The sequence below is a fragment of the Aotus nancymaae genome, unplaced genomic scaffold, assembly GCF_030222135.1.
Source record: "Aotus nancymaae isolate 86718 unplaced genomic scaffold, 86718_ANA_hifiasm-v0.15.2.pri h1tg000014l, whole genome shotgun sequence".
Taxonomy (NCBI): domain Eukaryota; kingdom Metazoa; phylum Chordata; class Mammalia; order Primates; family Aotidae; genus Aotus; species Aotus nancymaae.
Window position 1 is genome coordinate 80900002 of NW_026988425.1, and position 23390 is coordinate 80923391.

Here is a 23390-nt window from a genome sequence, read left to right on the forward strand (position 1 = left end):
TATGCAGAACTAAAGTAATAAAACCCAAGTAGCGTCCATTTATATTTAAGAATAGAGAACTTCAGGTAGGACTAGGTGTTTGTTTTATTGTATTTTAATTGCATAAGCAGGATTTTTGTAATTTGAACTTCCCAGTAATGAATTCTACCTCTTATCCCAGCCTGCAGCTTGAAGTTCTCATCAGAAAATTAAAATGTTTGTCTAGATAAAATAACTTCTAAATGAACTCTCTATTTCTTTTCATTTCTTTTTGTATTTTTTGCAATGTAGCCCCTCGCAATGATATTAGTTCTAGTGTGGGAAAATATTATAATTGAGATCTGGTAAGTTATTTGCAGACTTTCCTTTACAGTTTTTCTTTACACTGTGCTGACATTTAGTACAGCCCTGGTGAGGAAAACAATACTACCATTCATAGCTCTAGACGTAGATTTCAATCGACTTAAGCGGGCACAATGAAACTTGGTCATTCACTGGTTACCCATATTGTGTTCTCAAATTTTCTCTCAGCAAAAGTATAATGACTCAGTATTGTATGGTTGCATAGACAAGGGCTCGGAACAAGAGACACTAGTTTTGTCTGACGGTGTGAGAAAGTCGTGAAGGGATCTTTTCTTCCAGATGGTGTTAAATTCAGCTGCCTTTTTAACATTGGCCTTGCACAGCAATCTGCTGCTCCCCTTTCACAAAGACTGCGCTTGGTTCCCACTAGTTAACATGCATACTCACGCAACCTGCAACTTCACTCCAACTGTTTTACAATGCAGTGGTATGCTAAATAAACTTGATCCGGTTTCTGCCAATGTTAAAACTAGCTTTCAAAGAACTACTTAACTGATATTTACACTTCTTTTGACTTAAATGTACATGCCTTTGGAATATTTCAGATTTCAAAGAAATATCACCTTATTATAAGGTCAAAGTAGAGATTATTTGCAACACCCTTCAAACCCATGCTTAGATACAGTACCTCTCTTCAACACACACAGATAAAACAAAATGTCAGAAGTTTGATGTGTAATAGAAAAAAGAAAAATTGGGACATGTTGCACCAAGAGCAGTGGAACAGCAAAAAATAAAATGAAAATAATAACATTGAAATGTATTTTTATTGATCGATAAGTTATGTAACATTAGTATGATACAAAGCAAGTTTGATATGACAATGGCAAACACAGAATTATAATATTGTTTATTTTCCTTAGATGTTATTTTAACATATTTACATAAAAGACCAAGATGTAGGCAAAAGCTTCAGTAATTTGACTCCATTGAGTGCTTTCAGTAAACAATAGGTTTCCCCAGCAAACATCTTATTGCCTTAATTGAACCTCCTTGAGAAAGAAAACCACACACTTTGTAATGTAAATGTTAATTGTAGTAGACAATGGTTCTAGGTAAATAGCACCCCTGGACATGAAGTAAACGAAAGGAATACAGGCACTTAACAATGAAAGGTTGTTTGCACAAACTGTGCTTCAAATGTAAATAAACAAGGGTCTTCTCAACGGTCACTACAGTAGTAAAACTTTGGCACGTGTACAGCAGCCAAATTGAGAATTTATGTATATAAAGTCTCAAAGACTTTCTAACTGAAAGTAACAGTGGTTTAACAGGCTGCTCCAGTCTGAAGTCATATAAGGAATTGATGCTACAAAGGAAATTGTACTACTTTTAAAGAAAAACTATATATTTGGGATTGTCAGTGATCTAGGCCACATGGAAGATAATAGGATATTTTGGATATTTTCTACTTGCAATGGTTATATTTCTGTGTAAATGCCTATACAAATGTTTGCTAGGTGAATATGGAAAACTTAAGGACTTTTACAAAAAGGCGACAATGGGGACCTCCAAAGCACCAAAGTTTCTGCTAGGCATAGTGTTATTTTTAGATAAAATTAAAATGGCTATTTAGAACCATCTAGCTGAGTCTATTCTAAAACAAACTTTTTATCATATTGTTATCATAATCAACTTCCTACAGGTTAATGACTTTATAGTTTTACTTCCAGTGTATATCTACTAGCACAATTAGATCAAGTTTCTAGATGTATCATGTTAAGAGGCAAAAAGCCTCATGAAATTATAATAACGACTCTTACATAGAGTATGTATTTTAAAATACAGCCCACCCAAAACAAAAGCCAAAATGTGGTACCAAGGCCATAATCTCATGGACTGAGATTTTGACACGGGGGGCAGGCAGTCATGGGACTTTCTTGGAATTGCTTTCTACTAGCTTTCCTTGAATTCTGAAAATCTCAAACAACGAAGAAAGCCAAACTTAATTATGGCCAGATTAAACAGTGGTTAAAAAATTTACAAAAACAGACAGTATGCAGCAGCTACAGACCAGTTGGTGTTGCCATTTGGGAAGCTGCAGATGGCTGTGGGTGGGAAATGCCTTTACTTTCTCAAGCGATGGAGATGAGTATGGTGTGTGCACTTGATGTTTTTTTCATACCCCCACCCCCCAACAGGGCTGTCTGTCATAGGCTGCCCGGCCCCGCTTTATCACTTGCCCCCGAGCGTGGGAATCGGAGCGTCCTGCCGTTCACATCTCCTGCATTCCGTTTAGCGGAATCAATTAGGCAAGACAGACCCTCAGATTCCCCACCCCCTTTCCATTTTTGTCAGGTCTATATACGTCCTAATTATTTCAGTTTGGGATGCCAGAGCTGTTTCCTGGATAGACCTGATCATCCTTAAACAAAAAGAGAGGAGGCGCACACGTGGGTTGTGGCGTAAATGTCACTTTCATTTCCAATGCTAGGCGCAGAGTAAGACAGAACATTTTTTTAACACTTTGACAAGAGGGGAGGCGATCTCGTCTCCATCATGTCTTTCTGCTTCAGTAGCTTCCTCAAGGAAACCCTCTTGGAACAGAGAAGCATCTGTCCTTGTATTTTGAATAGAAGAATAAAAATCAGCTCTTGCTTTTTTTTTTTTCATTTTGCCTGCTAGCTCTAAATCCTCAGTAGATATAAATTATTAACCTTCCAGTATAAACTTCTCTGAAAGTCTAATTTCGTACAAATTGACATACAGCCCAAATACATGTAAAGTAATTTCCAAGCACGGTCTTCAAATTTTGAGGGGGAGAGACCTCTGAAGGGAACTGCCCAAGTTCTACATATTATGGAATCATTTTTAAACTAGGTACCAGGCATCTCTGCAACAGCTTTCTAAGAAGAAAAAAAAAAAAAAAAAAAAAAAAAAAAACTCTCATATATAAACTTTTGCCTTAGCACAAATTGCACATGCATCTTTACTCATTAGCACTATACAATTCTCCTTTGCAGCTGCCACAACCCCTCTCAAGATATATCTGGCACCTTCATATGTTCGCATATATGTGTCACTTAATTTCCTTTCATCCCACCTTTAATCATAAGAAAAACAAAAACAAAAACAAAGTTAGATTCAATAAGTATTCCTGACCTTTCTGGTTTTTACTGTCTCTCGGTTGTAGTCTTTCATTCTCACACGTTCCCCGGCGATCTTGAAGGAGTTTTTACTTTCGGTTATCTAGCTTTATGAAGACCAATACACTCATACAGCTAGATAACCAAAGATAACAACTCGCTTCCCACACAGGCCTCTGTCTTCCTCTTGCCAGACTCCAGGTCCCGATCCTTTCTGGCAGTACTGAAGAGTAGTCGTCCAGGATTCTTGCCGCGCTTAAGATTCCTCTTTTATGTAAATATGACCTGGTTTCTGTTTGTGTGTGTGCGCTGCTAAAACATCCAAATGAGATCTGTTGCCTTCAGAGTTTATTCCGAACTTTTTTTTTTTCTTTCAGCAAGTAATCTCCGGCAGCGTTAGCCAACAATTCATCTATTAATATCAGAAAATAAAACCAGCTATTAAGGTGCAGCAAGCTGTTACGAGTGAGCAGCAGCATCCGTCCCTTCACAGGCCTCTATTTGCATTGTAAATTGCTTCTTTCTCACGCAAGACTCTTTAGCCTCTCTCTATAGAGATGTATAAAGCCAACGGCAATTTCCAGCGCAGGTTAAGGAGGAAGAAAAAAAAACATCCCATTCTATAGAAGTGACAGCTGATTCAAGGATCTGCTCCTGATCCTTTTTGGTTAGGCACCATGAGCTTTTTACCAAGTGGTGGCAGCTTGATTGCACATATCTTGTGTGTGTGTGTTTTAGGGGGAAGATCCTCGATTTCACAGGGCTTCTAGGCTGGGAAGGAGAAGATGCCGTCTTGCTGGCCTGCTGCTGCCCCCGGTCTGAAAGAAGGAGAAAAGGGCCATCATTGGAGGGGCTTTCACTGCCAAATTGTGGACCAGCCCGGCAAGGTCAAAGGTTCGAGACCGCGGGAGACCAAGGTAATGATGATGTCATGAGAAATCTCAAGTACATGGTTATTGATATGCATCAGTGATCAGCCAACTGCCCTACGCCTGCTGCCTGAGCAGCGGCAGCGACAGCAGCAGTAGCGGCAGCATTGCAACAAGCCCTATTTTCTCAATCAACATCTCTTCCGCTAGCACTACCGACTGCTCCTGGAAAAGCAACCCGCGGCCTTTTACCTCCTCCGTGCTAGTGTAGATCGTTCTAATATCCAAAGACTGGAAGAAATCTCTCTCTAAGGACAGATAAAAGCATTTCAGATCTGGGGAACGTCTTTGCCTGCATTTCTCTTCTGGCAGATTGCATAGGCAGACAGATGGAAGGCACTTTGCTATTGCTTAAAGCAGGGCCTCGCTTTCTGGGGCTGGGAATCAGATCTGTATTACGCAGTGAGTCGATGTGTGATTACATTGACAATTTGCTCAGGTGGTGTATTTTTAATGGCTTCACAGCTCAGTCAAGTTTTGTATATACGTACCATGGCGATAGGGCAGCGTATTTTGTTCTGTAAGTTCAGACTGAATGCTCTAAGCAAGCAGACTTCATCCTGGTTTTTAAAAAATGACTGCATATGTAGGGTGTGTGCGTTAGAATGCAGCACAGGTAAACATTGCAGCAATAGTTTCTAATGCTGTACACAACTCTGCTGTAATAAAAACGCTGAGCCTTTGTCTATTGTTTTAAACATCAATTTTCATACAAAAGAAAAATATACTAGTCTTGCTTCTGAAACTATGAAAAAAGCAGTTACTTCGTGAAGAATACATATAAAACACCTAGATGTTAAGAGCATAACCTTCCCCTTCCCCACCCCCACCTTTCTTCTATCTAGAGGGAATGTTGTTTTATTAATTAATTGGCCTCATTCCTTTTCTTAGAACTTTTCAAAGTGTGAATACGATCACTTCAAAGAGTCCCTTTCTTCTTCTGTCTCCTTCGTAATGAGTAATCTATGTCTAACACATCTGTAATACGTGTAGTTGTAATATTCAAATGTCCCTCAATCGAACATCTAAGGTAATCTATATAAGATTCATATTTACCACGGGTGAACCTTATGAACTGCTTTTTAAAATTTCGACTTATGTTTGGTCATGTTGCTATTCTTTAAAATATATGCTATTAGAGAATGTAATACATCTTAATATTCATTGCACACATGACTAGTTTATCACAATATTCTCATTTCTATAGATTGACTATTTTCCCCAACAACTAAAACACTTTTGGAATTAACATACACTCTTTCCTTAATTTAGTGATAAGACACGAATGTGAACATGCTTACTGAATTACATACAGAGCACATATATGTAAACCCTATAGAAAAGACTGACAAGAAAATCAGAATAGTTAGGAAAAGCCTACAATCAAGAGTTTAAACTACAATATCACACCAATTAAAGATATGATTTAGTAACATAGATGCCAACTTTTCCTTAGATTTTCTATTTATTTACTTTTTTGGTGAACATTCCAGTACTGATTAATTAGAAAAGACTAAGCTGTTGAAATTGTTCATCTATTTTTCTTATCAAATTATGGTACAAGAGGTACAATCAAAAATGGCTGCATTGGGTTATATATAAAATGCACAAGCAAACAAAAAACTAATTCAGATAAATACACCCCCATGGAGTTGCTATTCCTTCTTGAACTGTCTGGTCACAACATAAATTACTAAATAAAAATGTAACATATCACTGAGGCACATTCCACTTTAGACATTATGTAAAACACAAATGAGCTTTGCTGCCTTGGAAGAGTAAGAGTACTGTGGTCTTGCTTTCCAAGACACAACAGCAGAATCATTAGTGATTTGGCATGTAACACATAAAGCAAGCATCTAGTCATATGAGTTCCTTAAGTCGAAACCCAAGAAATCGCAGATATTTTTAGAATATCTTTTTGCTTTATATATACCTAAGTGGGGGTTGGTGGAAGCAAAGAGATGTCATGCATTTGTCTATGTATGTTTATCACCCCCATATCTGTGTGAATTTGCAAAGTAACATTTCCACAGTAAGCAACTAAATGCATTTTTAGAACCAAAGTACCCATCACGAAAGCCAAGACACTGAACATTTGAGATGCTTCTACAATTAGAAGCTATAGAAGATACTGTCTTAAAATAACATCTTCTAGGGCAATGCCACATAGTCATATCAACGGACTCTAGGCCTGGTCCCCATGCCTGTACATATAGCATAGACTTATCATGGAGCCCCAATAAGTGAAAAGAACCAACATTAGAATTATGGGCAGTCTGTTCATTAGCCAGATAGCCAATTAAACATTTTAATATCCACCATCTCTTAGGATATTCAGAAATAAAAACTACATAGTAAGGCTTAACACAGAGCATCTGATTATTTTGAATATTGCCAAGGTATATATGATGGTTTATCATACATATTTCAAAGACTGTATTATTATGCAGGATGTGAGACAAGTTGAAACAACTGTGTAGCTCTAAAGATTCCTAGCAATGTCTGTCACACATTAAGAACAACTATTAACACCTACATGTTATATCAGATATTTTTGCTTTCAAAATGCTATTAAGATGAGCAGAATATCAGTTTTGAAATCTGCATACTGAAGGATATACTGAATTTAAATGGTTTGCCTGCTCATTCACTAATAAATTCCCATTAATGGCCAGTAGATTAGGACGTGATTGTCATGCTTGTTTTCTAATCTTTTTATAGGTCTCCAGATGGCTGCAACATGAATTGAAACATTCTGGTTTACTTGGGAATAAACAATCTCTGTTTAACTTAAAAGTGAAAAGTTATGTTTTCCACATTATTTGGATCAGAATTATGCTATTTCATAAATTCAAACACTTTAGGTTTGTCACCAATATTTAGAACACCTCTGAATCCTATTCAGACTACTGCAAAGTGCATAAAGAATTGGTCTATCACTGAAATCCCCTTTTAATATTTGGTTTGTATGATTCAAATGCATGTAAACCACAGTCCACTGGTACAGTGAAGACTACCATTTTCTACATAAAAGCCATTTAATTTACAGTGACTTGTATAGTTCAGGCAAGGTACTTGACTGGCTTACTTTCTAACAAAAGTATTCTATGATTTATTCTGTATCTCTAATTTCTTTTTTACAGGGAGTTACAGTTCATATTTGTATTGTGCTTGATACATAATATACAAAGGCTCCCTATAGGGGCGAAGGCTGCACATACAGAAACTTAGAGCATGAATTAGGAGATATGCAACCCACTGCAGGCCTACCGCCCAGTAAATAGAGTAAAATACTCTATTTTCTACATCACTTTGATTTTGTCAAATGTAAATTTTAAAATTACCTTTAGTTGGTTGGATTGTCTGTTCATTTTATGATTCTTTGCAGTCTCATCTGAAAAATAGTAAAGAAAACAAATGATCACAGTTTACATATATATGTATATATATAAAGTCATATAGATATGGTTTCATTTAAAATATTGCTATTATCATGATTCCTTAAAATGCCAAGAGATTCCATAAAACCCTAGTACAATGTATCCTGGGTCTCAGCACCCACAGGGTTAAATATGCTAATTTGCATTTAAATGGAGACATGCATGATAATGTGAATGCAAAATATGCAGAATATGGAGGGGTTTGGGAAATTAATTTTTCTTTCTTCTTTTATTTTTAGCTTGGAAGAAAGAAGGACTCTTAAAAAACATTAGGGACTTGAACCTTGTAACCTGCCATACAAAAGAGGAGAGTCTTTCCATGTAAGGATTTTAAATCTGGAACAAAGTCATTTTCTAAATGTTTAAGGAACTGAATTTCCAGGCCTTTCGAACAATAGGAATCCCTGGATAAATACCTACTCCATTAGAAAGATGCAAATAGTTTACTGTAAGGCCACAGCACGGTGAGATGTGCATTCATATCTATGGCTCCTGATTGGCTCTTTCCTCCAGTAAATCAATGAATAATGTAAAACATGATTGCTGTAAAGTCGTGGATTTTTTAAAAATTCCCTTCCCCCATTCCCTCTCTATCCAAGATTCAGGAAGTCAATACTCCCCCAAATAGATTGCTTTTCTTTTATGATTTTTTAATGCTTATTTTTATTTTGGACTAGAGGGGTGGGGCTATTGGTTTTGCAAAATGAAAGTATTGCCCTGGTTTAATTATGCTGACTGTGGGAGCTCGCTTCCTGAGACAGCGCCCTAATTACCGGTGTCAAGGTGGAGAAAGGAGAGTGGTGAGCAGAGGTGGACACCAAGAAAGGGAGGAAACGGAATCCGACTCTGCGGTTCTGGGCCCAAGGCAGCCACAGCTCCAAAGGGGCCCCCGGCCATGGCCGTGACTTGACAGAGCCTCCGGTCTAACTTCTGATCAATTCCACTGCTGTCCTGACCCCTGAAGACAGTCCCCCATTCAAGCACCACGGGTACATTTGCAAGATAAAACGCCGCAGACACTAATGCAAATACATTGCCGGAGTTCCCGTCACCCAGGGTTCCTGCAGATAATTCCAGGCCACAGAAAAGAGTTCTTGCCTTCCTCAGCCGGGCCTAGACTCTAAGCAAACCGCAAACACCCAGCTCCGTTTGGATACCAGAAGCGTCTTAAGCTGACTCGCTCCAAGTACCAATAACTAACCACGATGGTTGCATCTTGATGAATCTGAACTTGGGATAACCCTGTAAAGCGGCCTCTCACCTCCCCAAATCCACAAGGGAAGAGGGAAGTGGAAATCCACCAGATCTAGTTAGCTACTGTACTAAGTTTTCCACCAGGATCTAATCAGACCCTGGTTTCATTGCCAGGTAATTGCAACTTTGGAGCGGTTAAAGGGAGGCGAATTATTCAAAATGCGAATTCTGAATCCAGAAGTGCAAAATACAACTGTATTTTGCTGTAGGTTTTAAAGGGACCCCCCCCCCACCACCATCAAAAATTACATACAAAATTCCCTTATCCAATGCGAAGATTTTCTGGCATCTCTCTGCGACTGGGGGGGGTCAAGCCGCTGGATAATTAACAGTACTGGCTCAGAAAACTCACGAGATCAACAGGTTTGGCATCCGAGGCACACAATCAATTAGCTGAAGCAAAGCCCCGGACTGGCCCTCGGAGCGGCCCGCAGCGGGGCTCTGCGGACACCGGCTAGCGGGCGAGGTGAGGAGTGCGGGCGCGAGGCCGCGGCGGGCACTGCTGGCCCCGCGCCGCCGGCGAGCTGCAGCCTGAGGGCCGCCACGATACTCACTTGATCTCCCTGCGCCAGGCAATGCTGCCCCCCAAATCCAGCTGGGCAGGAACCGAGGCGCCGGCTGGAAGACAAGATCCAGAATCACTCCACGGCCGCAGCACACAATCAGGCTCCTTTCGGCGTCTCCAAAAAAAAAAAAAAAAAAAAAAAATGTTTTTCTCATCATTCCTCTCCTCAGTACATTTAAAACTGCCGCTCAATTCCACATGGTGATTCTTGGTTGATTGCGTCTAAAATAGTTTAAATGGTTCTTCCCTTCTGGGGAGAGAGAGAAGGGCGCAAAAGACCAAGGAGGAAAAAAAAAAGCCAACTTTTCCCCCCCACGCCAGGCACTTGCTCCCTGAGCCTCGGAGTGGAGAGTGAAGTGGTGTGTGCGAGGCTTGGCAAGTTTTTGGGGGGGCTGTCCAAGGTCTAGTCCAACCCCCTCTGCCGAGGAGGACGTGCTCTGAAACTCAACCAATTTCCCCACTGCTTTTGTTACTGATGAACTGAAGCCCTATTGTTCATCCATTGCCACGGTCTTTTTCAGTCCCCACACTACGTTCTGCGTTGCCAGAGATAATGAATTTGCACCCAAACCTCTCATAGTCCCCTCCTGACAGACGGAACAAATTAGAAATGTCTCGTCTGAAGGAAGGCAATGGCTACATTTTCCTATTGTAGGATGCAAAGCACACATTTCTTTGGAAACTTCTTTTGCTTTTTTTTTTTTAAACCTTTTCTTCTCTTTTTCTTTTTTCTTCCAGTTTTTTCCCCCTCTTGATTTCCTAAGATTTTTTTTTTAAAGAATCGCCCTGTCGTTTTTCCAATGCACCGTTTTATGTAACTTGTGGGTCTTCCTAACCTTCTTCCTCTTCTTTCCTCTCCTTTCTTAAGGACTCCCTTTGCAATTTTATTTACAAACTTGGAGAATGACCTTTTGACTCGCGGACTTTTTTTTTAAAAAAAGAAAGGTCTTTTGGTTCAAGTCCCCCCTTCCTCACTCCTCCCCCTGTTTGTGTTGTGGTTGTTAAATGTGTTTGTCTAAAGACAAGCAATGCATTCTAAAGAATTTTATTCTCTAAACTCTAGAGCTATTCTAAAGGTACCAGGGACGTGCCATAGGGGTTATCTATTTGAGGTGGAAGAAAAAGCGCGCGCGTGTGTGTGTGTGTGTGTGTGTGTATGTGTACGCGCGCGCGCCCGCGCGAGAGCGCGCGCGTGTGTCTGTCTGTCTTCCAGGGAGAGACGGAGAGATGTCGGAGAGTGGGGGTGGAAGTGTGCAGACAGAGAAGAGTGGGGGCTTCAAGGGGAAGGTGGGCTTCCTGCCACACAAGCGGGGAGGCTGTCAGGGGTGTGGACGCGTGGGTGCGGGGGCGGCGGTGCAGGAATCCGTCCCGCCGAGTGCCGTCTACCCCTCTGGGCCTGTTTGCGCGCCCGGGACTGGCCGCAGCCTGGGCGCGGGTGTCTGAGCGCCCGGGCGGTAGTTCCGAGCCTGCGCGTGTGCGACCGGGTACGGGAGGAGGAAGACTGCCGTAAAAATTCAGAAGAGTGGCCCGTATGTAAATATGGCCCGGGGGGAGCAGGGAGGCAGTAATGAGAGCCGCTGGCGCGCAGCCCCGCCGGTGGCCCCTAGCTTTCCCGCCAAGTGCAGCCGGAGGACAGACAGCCATGCGTGTCCTTGGCGGGAGAGCCCCCACCCGCCGCGCGCGCCCGCCCCCCGCGCACACGCACACACTCCCCTCGCAGGCGTGGGGCCCAATGGCCAAGAGCATGTCAGGAAAACAAAGCTGGGGCTGCGAGGTGGAACGATGAAACGGCAGCCGCAGCGGCCGATGGCAGAGAGAAGTCCCCATCGCGGCCACCGGCACCCCTTTCTTGCCTGCTCGCAGCTCTGCCCTCCGGCCCAGAAGAGGCTAAGGACCATTTCTTAGCTGCCCGGGAGAAGGTGGCGAGCAGAGGAGGGGGCGGATGTGCACAGGGAGGTGCCAGCAGCCCGGTGCGCGGGCACGCACACGCCGGCGCGCAGGGCTGCCGCGGGCGGAAGGAGGGGAACGAGAAGGCCTCGGCTGCGTGTCGGGGAGGCACTACCTCTACGGCGAGGCCGCTGAGTTCCAAGTGCAAAACACCAGGCCAAATCCGGCAAGGCAGCAGCTACGGAATGGCTCACACCTCAAGCCCCCTTCCCCAAACAATGCAATGGGAAGAACCTGGCTGTCCAGGGAAAGCCTTTGCTGGCCTCTCTTTTTAAAGGGGTGAACTCGAACCCCAAGCTAGGACCTCTGGCCTACATGGTTCTGCAGATAGTCCCAGAGGTAGCCATGTAAAGACTGATCTCTCTCTTTGCTCGGAGCTCCTGCCTCGGTGCTCACTAGCGCAAGCACCTCCACACACACACACACACACACACACACACAACACAGCACTCCCCTCACATTAGAAAGCGTGCTCATGACCCTGCTGTTAATGAAGCGGACGCGCATAATGAGTGCACAGGTAAATAAGTACCGAAACGAAAAGCCTTCACCAGTCGGCTGGGCGATTTACCTCTCCCTACAGGGAACACTTGTAGTTATCGTGTTTTAGGAGTAATTTGCTGTTGTCTGTGGTCTCCCCCTCCTCTTCTTGTGGAGAGAAGCCAAAAAATATATATGTTCCATGGTCAGAGTCTTCTTTCTGATAAGCTACCCGAGCATTGGTCTAAAACATTTGTTTTTTTTCTGTTGGTTTTGGTTTGTTGTTTTGGGGAGTGTTGCTTTTCTGAGGGAAGCAAAAGAACGTGTGTTTGGTGGGGCTGGAAGCGCAGGGCAAGAGTCTGCAAGTGCGGCCGGAAGGCTAGCGAGTCTGAGCCGCGTGTTGCAGAAAGACGGCGGCAGCTTGTCCTCCCCCGGGGACGGCACTGGCCCCCTTGGCACCTCCGGCCTGGGCTCGGCTACTGCCGCTGCCGCCCGCGCTCTCGGGCTCCGCCGGCTGCCGCTCCGTGTTTTCCCCCATCCCGGCTTCACGTTCAAGGTTTAGCTGCGAGGTCACGTCCATTGACGTCAGCTCCCTGTCTCCCTCTACGTCCGGCTACATTTACATACATCAAGGAAATTAGGGCATTAAAAAAATATGCAAATCCTGCGCGGAGAGGAGCGGGTGCATTCCTGGCGCGATCGCCTTTTATTGAAGCTTTTAATTAAAGGGGCCAGTTGGCGAGCCCCTGAAACAACCGCCAAAACCCCCCAAAAGAGAAAAATAAACGCTGTAGCCTTCGAGAACGGTTGTTTCGGCTCCTGTTCTGTAGGCGGCTGAGGACCGCCGGCTGCCCGGCTCGGAGAAGAACAGGTTAGAGGAGGCAGCTCCAGCCCGTGCATAATCAGGGCTCCGCGGCGCCTCCATTCTTTCCTCCTCCTCCTCCTCCTCCTCCTCGTCCTCCTCCTCCACCTTTCCTCCTCCTCCTTCTTCTCCTCCTCCACCTCCTCCTCCTCCTCCTCTTTTTCTTGCTCTCGCTCCGGTTGGTTCCAGCGTGTATTATTTTTAATACTGATGCATATGTAAAAGTATATTTGCATTTTTTAATTCGCGAAAATTTCAGGTTTTGTCATTTTATTGGTTCCCCTTCTCTCCTTTTTTTTTTTTTGTTTTGTTTTGTTTTGTTTTTGGAGGTTTTTTTGTTTTTGTTATTTTATTATGTCTCTCTCTCTCTCTTGTCCCTTTCTGTCTGTCTTTTTTGGCGAGTGTCTGCTGCTGTCTCTTGCTAGATAATATACACAGTTGTCTCCCTGCTTGTTTATTTAAGGTTACAAATATGCACATCTGTCATGTATGCAATGCCAGCTGTATAACCTCCTGGTTTGGTCATAAAAGACAAGACACATTTTTTTTTTCTTTCCTGACATACCTCGATGGGCTGTAATGTCCATCGCTCAAGGCTCAAAGTTTGATTGTCTAATTAACTTCATATTAGCAGAAACATAGTTCGGGGCCAGTGCTTTCGAGATAATGTATGTATAAGTGAAGTGATTCCAAAGATTTCTAAAGAATTTTTGTGCTGATTGCCTGAGAGGTGTGGCTTTCCCCGCCCTATTGCTTTCTAGCATTTCTTATTGTAAATATATATATATATATATATATATAAATATATATATATAAATGTGTAGACACAGCAATGGACAGCCTTCTGCAAGGAAGACATTTTCAACCATGTTGTATGTTGTGCCTTATCGGCTGCATTCAAAATTTACTGTTTCATTTTTATCTTAATATGGCTGGAAACAAGGCACATTATCTTGGCTGAAAAGCATCCTTGATTCCTGACTTTAAAATGAAAACAAATAAAACAGTTGACTATATTAAACCAGTTAATGTGCTGCCTTAAAATATACAGGCCTTGAGTTAGATTTCAAGCAATGGGAATCTTGTTTATAGGATCAGATCTCTTTCTTGGCAATATAGCTATGCAGCACGATAGCTGGTGGAATACATATATATATATATATATATATATATATATATATATATTTTCCACTTTTTAAATTCCCCCAAAGCTATCATTTTAAAAAGACTCAATCTATAATTGCATAGCCTCAAAGAAGAGCAAATATGCACACATGCAGCTTATTCAATTAAACAAGTCCAAGTACATGCACAGGTAATTAGTTTTCTTATGAATGACTTACCTGCACAGATACTCAAGCCAAGACTCAGCCCTCCCCAATGGCTTTCATGTGTAAATATTCACATGTATTCCCCCTCATTTCAAACCTAAAGCTGTATGCCATCTTTCATGCTGGACTATCCAGCATCCATTTTTCAGCACCCTTAACTCTTATGGCATTTCCAGCCTTACCTCTGGCTGTAGTTTTTCCAAACCTACACCAAAGTGCTCATATGATCTGTCACCCAATAAAAAGTGGTCAGATGGCTACACGTATAACATTAAAAAAACGGAAACACACTGATCCTTCAGGTTCGCCCTTTCCTTGCCATATATAGCAAGATTACGTTTCCTAAAATAAATTTTCAGCACATTTTATGAATAATTGCAGGATTCCACAACTGGTTGCAGAATAGCCGATTTCTGGGGGGGACACCTGGCTTAGTGAAACAATTCGGCAGGCTCAATGTCTCTTTGAGTTTGGCTGCAGTTAAATTGTGCGTTACCGTTTGTTCCTGCCTGGAGTCTCTCTCGCACATACCTGACTGCCTTTATGTAGAATCAGGACAAACACACCGGCCACGTAGCAGGGCATAGAGTGTCGGTGCATATATTTAGATGGCAGTAGCAAGGAATGCGTGCCTGTACGGCTGTCTGAGCATGCATGTGTGTACAGATGCGTGTGTATGTGCGCGCGCGCTGTGTGACAAGGAACACAGAGAGGTACACCTCTTATCTCTGATCTCTCTGTAATCTCCTTTTCTGTTTCTAATCTCCCTCTTTGGCGCACGGTAGTAACCCGAAGCGTGTGAACCGTCATCGTCGTGTGCGCGCTGTGGCTTACCCCGAGGGCCTGTGGCTCGGTGGCTCGCTGGCTCGGTGGGTGTTGGGGAAGAGGGTGGGTAGCGTCGCTGCCGCTGCCGCCGCGAGTCCGGGTGCTCTGTCCCAGCCCGGTAGTCGAGCGCGCGGTGCCGGAGCCCCCTCCCACCCCGCCCTCACCCCCATCCTCCCCTCCCCTCCCTTCTGCGCCTCCCCCAACCCCCCGCCCCGTATTACCATATGGAGGCCGAGTCCCTGCGAATCACAGCAGCAGCGGGCGGTATTTGAATAAGCCCCGCAACCCCGCGCAGACCCCAACTCCTTCGTGAGCTGCACGCCCTGCACTAAGAGCCACCACTCTGACGGGTAACCTGGCAGCGACTGACACCTCCCCAAAGTGCCCTTCACGCGGCAGAGAGAGAGGGTCTGCTAAGGGTAATGGGCCTCCCACTTGCTACTTTTCTATTAACTTGGCATAGAATCAGACAATAAATGAGAGGAGAGAGAGAGAAAAGAGGAAGAAGAGAGAGAAAAGAAGAGAGGCGCTGTGAAGGGGAAAGACAAGACAGAAGCGAGAAAGGGAGAGAAAAAGGAGAAAGGGAGCCCAAAGGGTTGAGTAAAATAAAGAGTAAAACGGGGACGGGGTGGGGAAACGGTGAGGGGGAGAAATATCCAAAATCTGAATTTGGACTTTTCAAGCTAAAAATACCACCTCACTGAACTTCACAATCTCCAATGAGACACGTGTTTCTCCCCCCGCCACCACCACGTCACCGAATGATTAATTTGCCGTCTCAATCAGAAATAATTATTTAGAATTGTATAACGGATATAGGACTTAACAGAACGAAGCCCATTTTATAAAACATAGCGAAACGCATATGACATTTAAAGATGTTGGCTACCTCATGGTAAAAATTAAGGCTTGCCTTAACGATTCAGCAGTTGTCCAACTATGTCCTTTGAGATGATGAGACGGCGGCCCAGGACTAGGAACAAAATGTGTTCCGAAATATTTTGGACTTTAAGTGAAAATTTTTCTTTCTCCCTGTTTCAAATTTTATTGTTACTTTTTTTCTTCTTCACGAATTTATTCCTTTTACCCAAATTTTACAGATAAAATGTGAATCTTTTTTAAAATTGTACTGCAAAATGTCACCACATTTTGACTGAAGATATGATTTTAGATGTTAATTTAAATACATAGCCAGCTCCATTTTGCATATTAACTCTGAATAACACCTGGTTCTGAATTTAGCCTGTTCAGTGCGGTCTCCCTCTCCCCATCCTTAAATCAGAGCAGTGATTTCCCTGTACAAAACAATCAGAATCATACTAAAGTCTCCAGTCACCTATAGGATGTACCCACTGTAAATGTCCCTTTCGGTATTTATAAGCCAAACGCCCTTCTTTTGAAACACATACAAAAAGAACGCGTCTGATTAATAATGTCTTAGGCGGCACACTGAGGCCGAAGGCCAGGAGCCGCAGGACGCCAGAGAAGGGCACAGAATTCTCAATACCTAGCATTTCAATGCAGATTCGAGAGATTTGCTAACTGCTAGGATTTCCAAGAGGAAATAATACTTGGCAAGCAACGCTTTTGGGGAAGACAACCACATTCCAAATACTGACTCCTTCCTGGGCCTGGGGAGGGGACGGCGTCGCGGTTACCCGGCATTTCTGCGTTCATATGTGTGTACAAGGTGGTATGTAGCCCATGCGTGTAGCCAGGCCCAGGTTTCTTTCTCCTCCTCCTCCTCCTCCTCCCCTTCCTCCTTCCCCTCCTCCTCCTCTTCCTCCTCCTCCCCCTCCTCCTCTTTCTCCTCCTCCTCCTCCTCTTCCTTTTCCTCCTCGTCCTCCTCTTCTTCTTTTCTTCCTCTTCCTTCCTCTTCTCCTTCCTCCTCCTCTTCTTCTTTCTCCTTCTTCTTCTTCTTCTTCTTCTTCTTCTTCTTCCTCTTCCTCTTCCTCTTCTTCTTCTTCTTCTAATTTAAGAATATTAAAACCAATCCACTCTTTCTGTAGCTAGCTCCCACGAAGCTGGGATTTTCAACCTCTCATTTATTTGCAAAGCCCATATGGAACCCCGGTTGAATCCTCTGTCTTGGGATTTTACCAGGAGGCCCTCAGTGCCCCACCGCCGCCCATGGCACGTGAAGAGAAAGGAGGGAGAGTTGGCAGCCGCGAGAGAAGCCGGCTGGGAGCCTTTTCCGTCGGGGCCCTTGTTTCGCCACAACAGACCCATCTCTCCTTTCTCTCCCCGAAAGTACTTCCTTAGGCCGGCATTGTCGCTGCGGTCGTGGCAAGGTGAGCACGGGCATGGTCCCGGGGCGGGGGTGGGAAGAGCGGCCCTGTCTCCCGAGCTCCGGTGAGTCTGCGAACCTGCAGGGAGCCGAAGGCTGAGTGGAGCTGGGGGCCCGCGCGGGGCTCCTGGCTCCCGCCGGCAGGGGAACAGCGACACCTACTGGCCGCACGGGTACCTCGCCTGGGCCGTCAGGGCTGCCCTGGGCTGGGGTGCCCGGCTCGGTGGACTTGGGAGGCCGCGGGAAACTGCACCCAAGGCTCTGCGGACTGCTCTAGGCCTCATCCACCCTGGGGAAGACAAAGCCACGCTTTCTGGAGACCCCTGAGAGAATTGTAGGATGGAACTGAACACTCAGGCACACAAGCATGCTCTTTTTTTCTGGGGGAACCGGAGAAACCCGCAGACGCAGTTGCCCACCGTCCCTTGTTTAATGAGAGAGAGACCCAAGCAGAGGTCGGAGACTTGACCTCCTCAGGTTCATGACCCAGGCCTCTTCCCCGCCGTCCCCAGAGCGACACTGACTAAAGAAGATATCTTTACAAATTAGGAAAAGAAAAGAGTTCATTATCCTCCCTTAGGCGGGGAAATGTGCGAGTCAAGGATACAGACTCACATGCAGCGGTTGGCGCCGGGCACGCGAACCAGCCGAGCCCTGCTGCTAGCCAGCTTCGAGCACCTTTTGTGCACCCTGCGACCGCCGCCAGGGAGTGAAATTTGGTAGCTTTTCTTTAAGAATTATAATCGTCTTAATCGCCCCTGAAATAAAGGCAAATTTGGGCTGCTGGTGATATTTTGGAGACCTACGGATGTGTATATATATATTTAAAGCCTGTATACCAAAGTATATATATATATATATATATATATATATATATGTGTGTGTGTGTGTGTGTGTACATATGCACACATACACACATGTGTGCATATACATACATATGGCTTCGGTGGTTGGCTTCTGTTGGGGAGGGTAAGAGATTATGAAGCCATGGCAGTTCTAATGAAAACTCAGCGAGGTTGGGGATGGCAAAAAAGCGATTCGTGTATTCCAGATTCACATTCTCTTATCTAGTGTTTTCTGTAATAGCATATAGCCATTTCATATGGGAAGGAGATGTGATGTTGGTCCCAGCAGCTGGTAAAGGAGGGGGAACCTCAGCTTCCATTACTCCCCAAGATGCCTTCTTTTCTCCTTTTCAGGTTCTGAGGCTCACTTGGGCATAAAAAAAACCTGATTGAGTGTGATTCTGATACTAACCTGCTCAAATAGTAAAAACATGTTTATTTTCCTTCAGATACTGGGGTATCTGAGCTAATTTCATTCCTTGAGATTTCTGTGTAAAATATTAACAAACCTTAGAATTAAAAACATTTTTTTCCATTCAGATTTCAAGAGTTCATCTTGGAAATTATTTTTCTTAGCTTTATATGCTGGTTAGAACTAGGGTCTAAAATGTTTTGCCTGGAAGGTGGGAGGCCTTATTAGGACTAAATTTTTGTCTTCATTCTCTGCAATCACAAAAGTTTGCTAATTCTGTTTTATTTTAATAAAATTGGAAGCTTTTATTGTCTCTAAAGCCAAGAGTTTTAGATCATGTCTCCCTCTCTCTCCCTCTTAAAAAGAAATCACCAAAAGGCCCAAGAAACCTGTACTTCAACTCTGTTCTGCAAGTATTTTATTTCTTTTTAAATTTTCCTACAAGTCAATTCGAATGTGTCCTGATAATATAGGAATTCACATCACAGAAGAGAGACTCAGCAGTGTGTATGATGTATGAATAAACCTGTATTAACAAATAGGGCTATATCCTACCGGCATTTTTTCTCAACAAATCCGGTTTCTCACTACATTTCAAAGCCAGCTTTCTCCTTATAAAATGGAGACATTCATAGGACAGGAAAATTATTATAAAAAAATGACATTGGACACACAACAAGCACCCATCAACCAAACCCAGTTCAAAGGTGTCTTTGGGTATTGAAAGCACCTTGATAAATGCAGGGGTTGATGTTTTTTCCTTCCTTTTAGCTTCTTAGGATGTAGCTTTATTTGTGACTCCAAAATCTTAGCTAGAAAGGGCTCTCATTGTTGATATTCTTTGGTTTGACTAACTAAAAATGTTGATTTGACATTAAAGAAGATAGAAAAATAGAATTTATGTTTCAAAAATTGTGGAATTTCTCTGCATACTAGTCACCCCCAAAGCATTAGCATATTAAACTCTAGTAAAAAAAAGTTTACTGTTTAGAACAGAAAATTAGGCCAGCAAAATAATTTCATATTTCACACAAAATATGAATAAGCATATTCATATATGTGATTTGTGTATAGGTGTTATCGTGATGACTGTGTGAGGTAAGGGAGGAGACAAGGCTTTTTGTTCTGTTTAGGTTTCCCTCAATATATTTTTCTCTTAATTCCTCTTTTTTATCAAGAAAATTAAGGAATAGAAGGCAGGCTAAACTGTCATTAGACTGTATCTGTGTTCTTTGTCACGCCTGTCTTTCCTCTAGACTGCCTGGGAGGGTGTGTGTCCTCCTTTCTTGCTTCTTAGGTAGCAAGAAGGAAGGAATTAAAGCAAGGATGTGAAGACTGATCAGAAAGGCACATTATCGCATGTGAAAATGAGTTGGGTACATTTGACTTAATGTATTAAATTCCAGATAGGTGGTTGTCTGGGGAGAGTGGACTTGTGTGTGGAAGCTAGCAGGCAGACTGAATAAAGTGGGGAGAGAGAAGAGGCTTCCTTCATCTGGAAATCTGCAGGGTCTTACTGACGTTTGGCTTCAGGGAGTAGAGCTCCAAGGACACCTGTGTGCATCTGGCTGGAGATAGGTGTGTGTGTGTGTGTGTGTGTGTAGGAGTGGGCACTTCAAAAATACATTTGAAAAATATTGGTTCTATAATTCTGTCTCTATCAATTCGAGCCAGGTGCCAAGGTCACTAACGTGTCCAGGTTCACTCCTGGAAGGCGGCAACATTATTGCTTTTGATGGTAGGAATATGGCTTCTTTCATTTCTTTAGCTCTTTATGGTACTTCTTTTGAGTGGGGCGAGGCTCTAGCTTCCCCCTCCTCCTTTCTTGATCTCGGCAAACAAAACCATTCTACCACTTGAGCCATCTGCTGCAGGTGTAATGGATGGCAGGGGGCTGACCTAACCACACTCCAGTCTCTTCTAGGTCGTCACCGCTCTGCACCAAACAAATGAGACCTGTTTCACCACTAGGGTGCCGTGGTGGATGGTGGATGCTGGCCCCCGCCCCTGGCAGCGCTCAGCTTTTAGAAACTGGAGCCAGCTGACAACACGCGAAACACACAGGCACAGCGAAAACGCCGAGCCGACCGCGCACTCCCTCTGCCCCCTCCCTCTGCTCTCTGTAACAAGGGGGACACGTACACAGCCTTTACACACTTAAAAGCCCTCGCGACTCCCTCTGAATTCTTGGTTAGTTATGACGGCCTTCCTCACTGTACATCGCCCCTGTTGTGTGTGTGTGTGTGTGTGTGTGCGCGCGCGCGCGCGCGCACGCGTGAATGTGCGTGTGTGTTTAAAACGCTTATTGGTAGGTCATCAGCAGCTGATCAGACATGGTAATCCAATAATTTTTTTTGAATACATACAATTTTTCGTTCAAGGTAATTTTTTTAAAGGAAAAATGAAAAACTATTAATTTTCTGCGCCAAGTCTAGGGTTCCCAGTGTAGATTCCAGAGAACAGCAGATCTGCACAGCCCCCGCCTTACCAAACTTTCCTTTTCTAGGGTTAGAGAGGGGCTCACATTCTCACTTCATGACAGAGCAGCGGCTCATTTGCACGCGGGTGTGTAAAGGAGGGAGCTGGCCAACGCGAGACTTAGGAAGGGAAATCGGGTAGCTGGAGCCCCCCCCCACCCCCCCGCAGTCTCTCGGAACCCGGGCTGGAGGCACAAGGTGCCCTGGGGCAAGAGCCTGGGGTCCGAGCTTCCAGGCGCACAGCATCCTCTGGGCCCCTGGCCCTCCGGCTGAGGCACTCCTTCACCCGCACCCCATTCTCATTCCATTTTGATCATTATTTGAATAGCCCAGGTAAGGGTGCCCATCTCTGGGCTATGGGCGGGGGCTGGACCTGACAGGTACAGACTCCGCGGGCCCCCAGTGTACTTACCTCGAGCGAGGCCCTGGCAAATGTTGGCCCAGAAGCATCAAGTTTCCTCTCCCAGCCGTTTTGCCAGATTTCCCCTCCTGCCTTCTGCTCCTCTCGGCCAGCTCGTGTCTGTCTGTCTCTCTCTCTCTATCTCTCTCTCTCTCTCTCTCTCTCTCTCTCTCTGTCACACACGAGGATTACTTGTGACTTTTAGAGGCAAAAGCTTGCTTATTCAGAGGAGAGAGGGAGGGGGAGAGGGAGAAAGGAGGCGGGAGGGAGGAGGGGGGAGAGAGAGAAGAAGGGGGATGGAGGATGAAGAGGAGGTGGAGAATCAGAAGGTAGTGCGGGCGTTGGTAGAGAAGGAGGAGGAAGAGGAGGAGGAGGGATGGGAGGGGTAGGTGGAGTAACCGAAGATGGGCTGGGATGGGACGGCGAAGAATAAATTGCTCCCCACCCAGCTGCGGTGCGACGCCCCCAGCGTCCCCGGGGAGCCGGTGCGTCAGCTCACGGCTGGCCAAGGCGGGGCCGTACAAAAGCTGGCGCCGCGGGACCCCCTTCGTGGGCTTCTACCAGAGCAGACCGAGAGCTGGAGGCCGCTCCACGCGCGAGCTCGAACTACGGAGGGCTCTCAGCTCGGACAAGCGTGGCTGTCTGCCGGCTCCATGCTCCACGGAACTTTGATTTTACTCCCGGGAGCCGGGTCATCCACTCCTGCATCTCAGACAAGCGCCGGAGGCTAGTGCAGCTTCCGTGCGTCCTCACTGTGGCCGCGGGGCGCCCACCTTAGTCATAGCCCCTGGTCCCTGCGCTGCTCGCTGCTCACGCCGCCGATTTCCCCACTGGCCAGGCTCCCTCCACCCGAGCCCTGCGTCTCTGTTCACATGGGGCACCCCCTCACCTCACCTCAGCTTGTTTTTACAGAGGGTGTGTGTGTGTGTGTGTGTGTGTGTGTGTGTACATAGCGCGCGCGCTCCAGGCTAGAAAGAAGGTAAAATCCCGGCAGGAAAAAGTAGCTTCGGTCTCCTGAAGCTTGGACACGAAAAAGTAGCTTCGGTCTCCTGTAGCTTGGAGCCCACGACCAAGTTCGACCATATCCAGTATTTATTTGAGATTACAGTTTGCAGCAAGGGCCAAGGCGGGGGTTCACCGGATCATTTCAACTGAGTTTCAATGCGGCAAGGATTGTTTATCATTATTGCTAAGTCTGGCAAAAATAGGCCAAAAATAAAGAATAGTTGCAGAGAAAGAAGTGGAGGCATTTTAGCAATGATCAGGAACCAAAAGTGGTTGAAATGGATTTCTCGAACAAGAGCATCCACCGTGGATAAAGGTGAAAGCGGCAGACTCGCACAGAACCGCTTCAATACGTGATGGGATTAAAAAATAGGACCATACTTTTCAACATAGACTACCCATTAGTTCTCTGTTAAATGCATTAAACCAGCCCCATAGAATGATTACATGGTAGCTTTTTAATGTACAAACACCAGGATTCTACAACGGATGAATACAACCCGTTTATAGCACTCCCTCTATACACACATACGCACACGGATTCTACAAAGGATGCATACAACCCGTTCATAGCACTCCCTCTGTACACACATACGCACATTCAAAGAGACAAAGTTTTAATACCAATACCCCAAACTTGTAAATATATATTTTCTCAAACAACTATCCCTAAATAGAGTAATTTTCTTCTTCATTTCCTTGCTGACCTGTGCGACATTATAGTTATACAGTAGGTTCCCAGGATCAACATAATTCTGCTTACATTCATTGTAGATGGCACGTCATAAAATGCCAGGGGGGAGGGAACCTTGAGGGGCGTGGAGAAGAAGGCTTTTATTAACAATTATATTCTCCCCTGGCAGTTTAAATAATAACAATGATGTCACGGTAACCATCTCC

The 23390-nt window shown here is 44.5% G+C and overlaps 1 long non-coding RNA gene across 1 annotated transcript; it reads right to left on the reverse strand.

Moving 5' to 3' along the window:
- Positions 1-1090: 1090 nt before the first annotated feature.
- Positions 1091-21929, reverse strand: LOC105734699 (uncharacterized). Its single transcript, XR_001111595.3, has 4 exons — positions 21498-21929; positions 9609-9734; positions 7705-7754; positions 1091-4246 (listed from the first exon to the last, which is right to left on the reverse strand). It is a non-coding gene; the product is annotated as an uncharacterized LOC105734699 (long non-coding RNA).
- Between the last annotated feature and the right edge of the window lie 1461 nt (positions 21930-23390).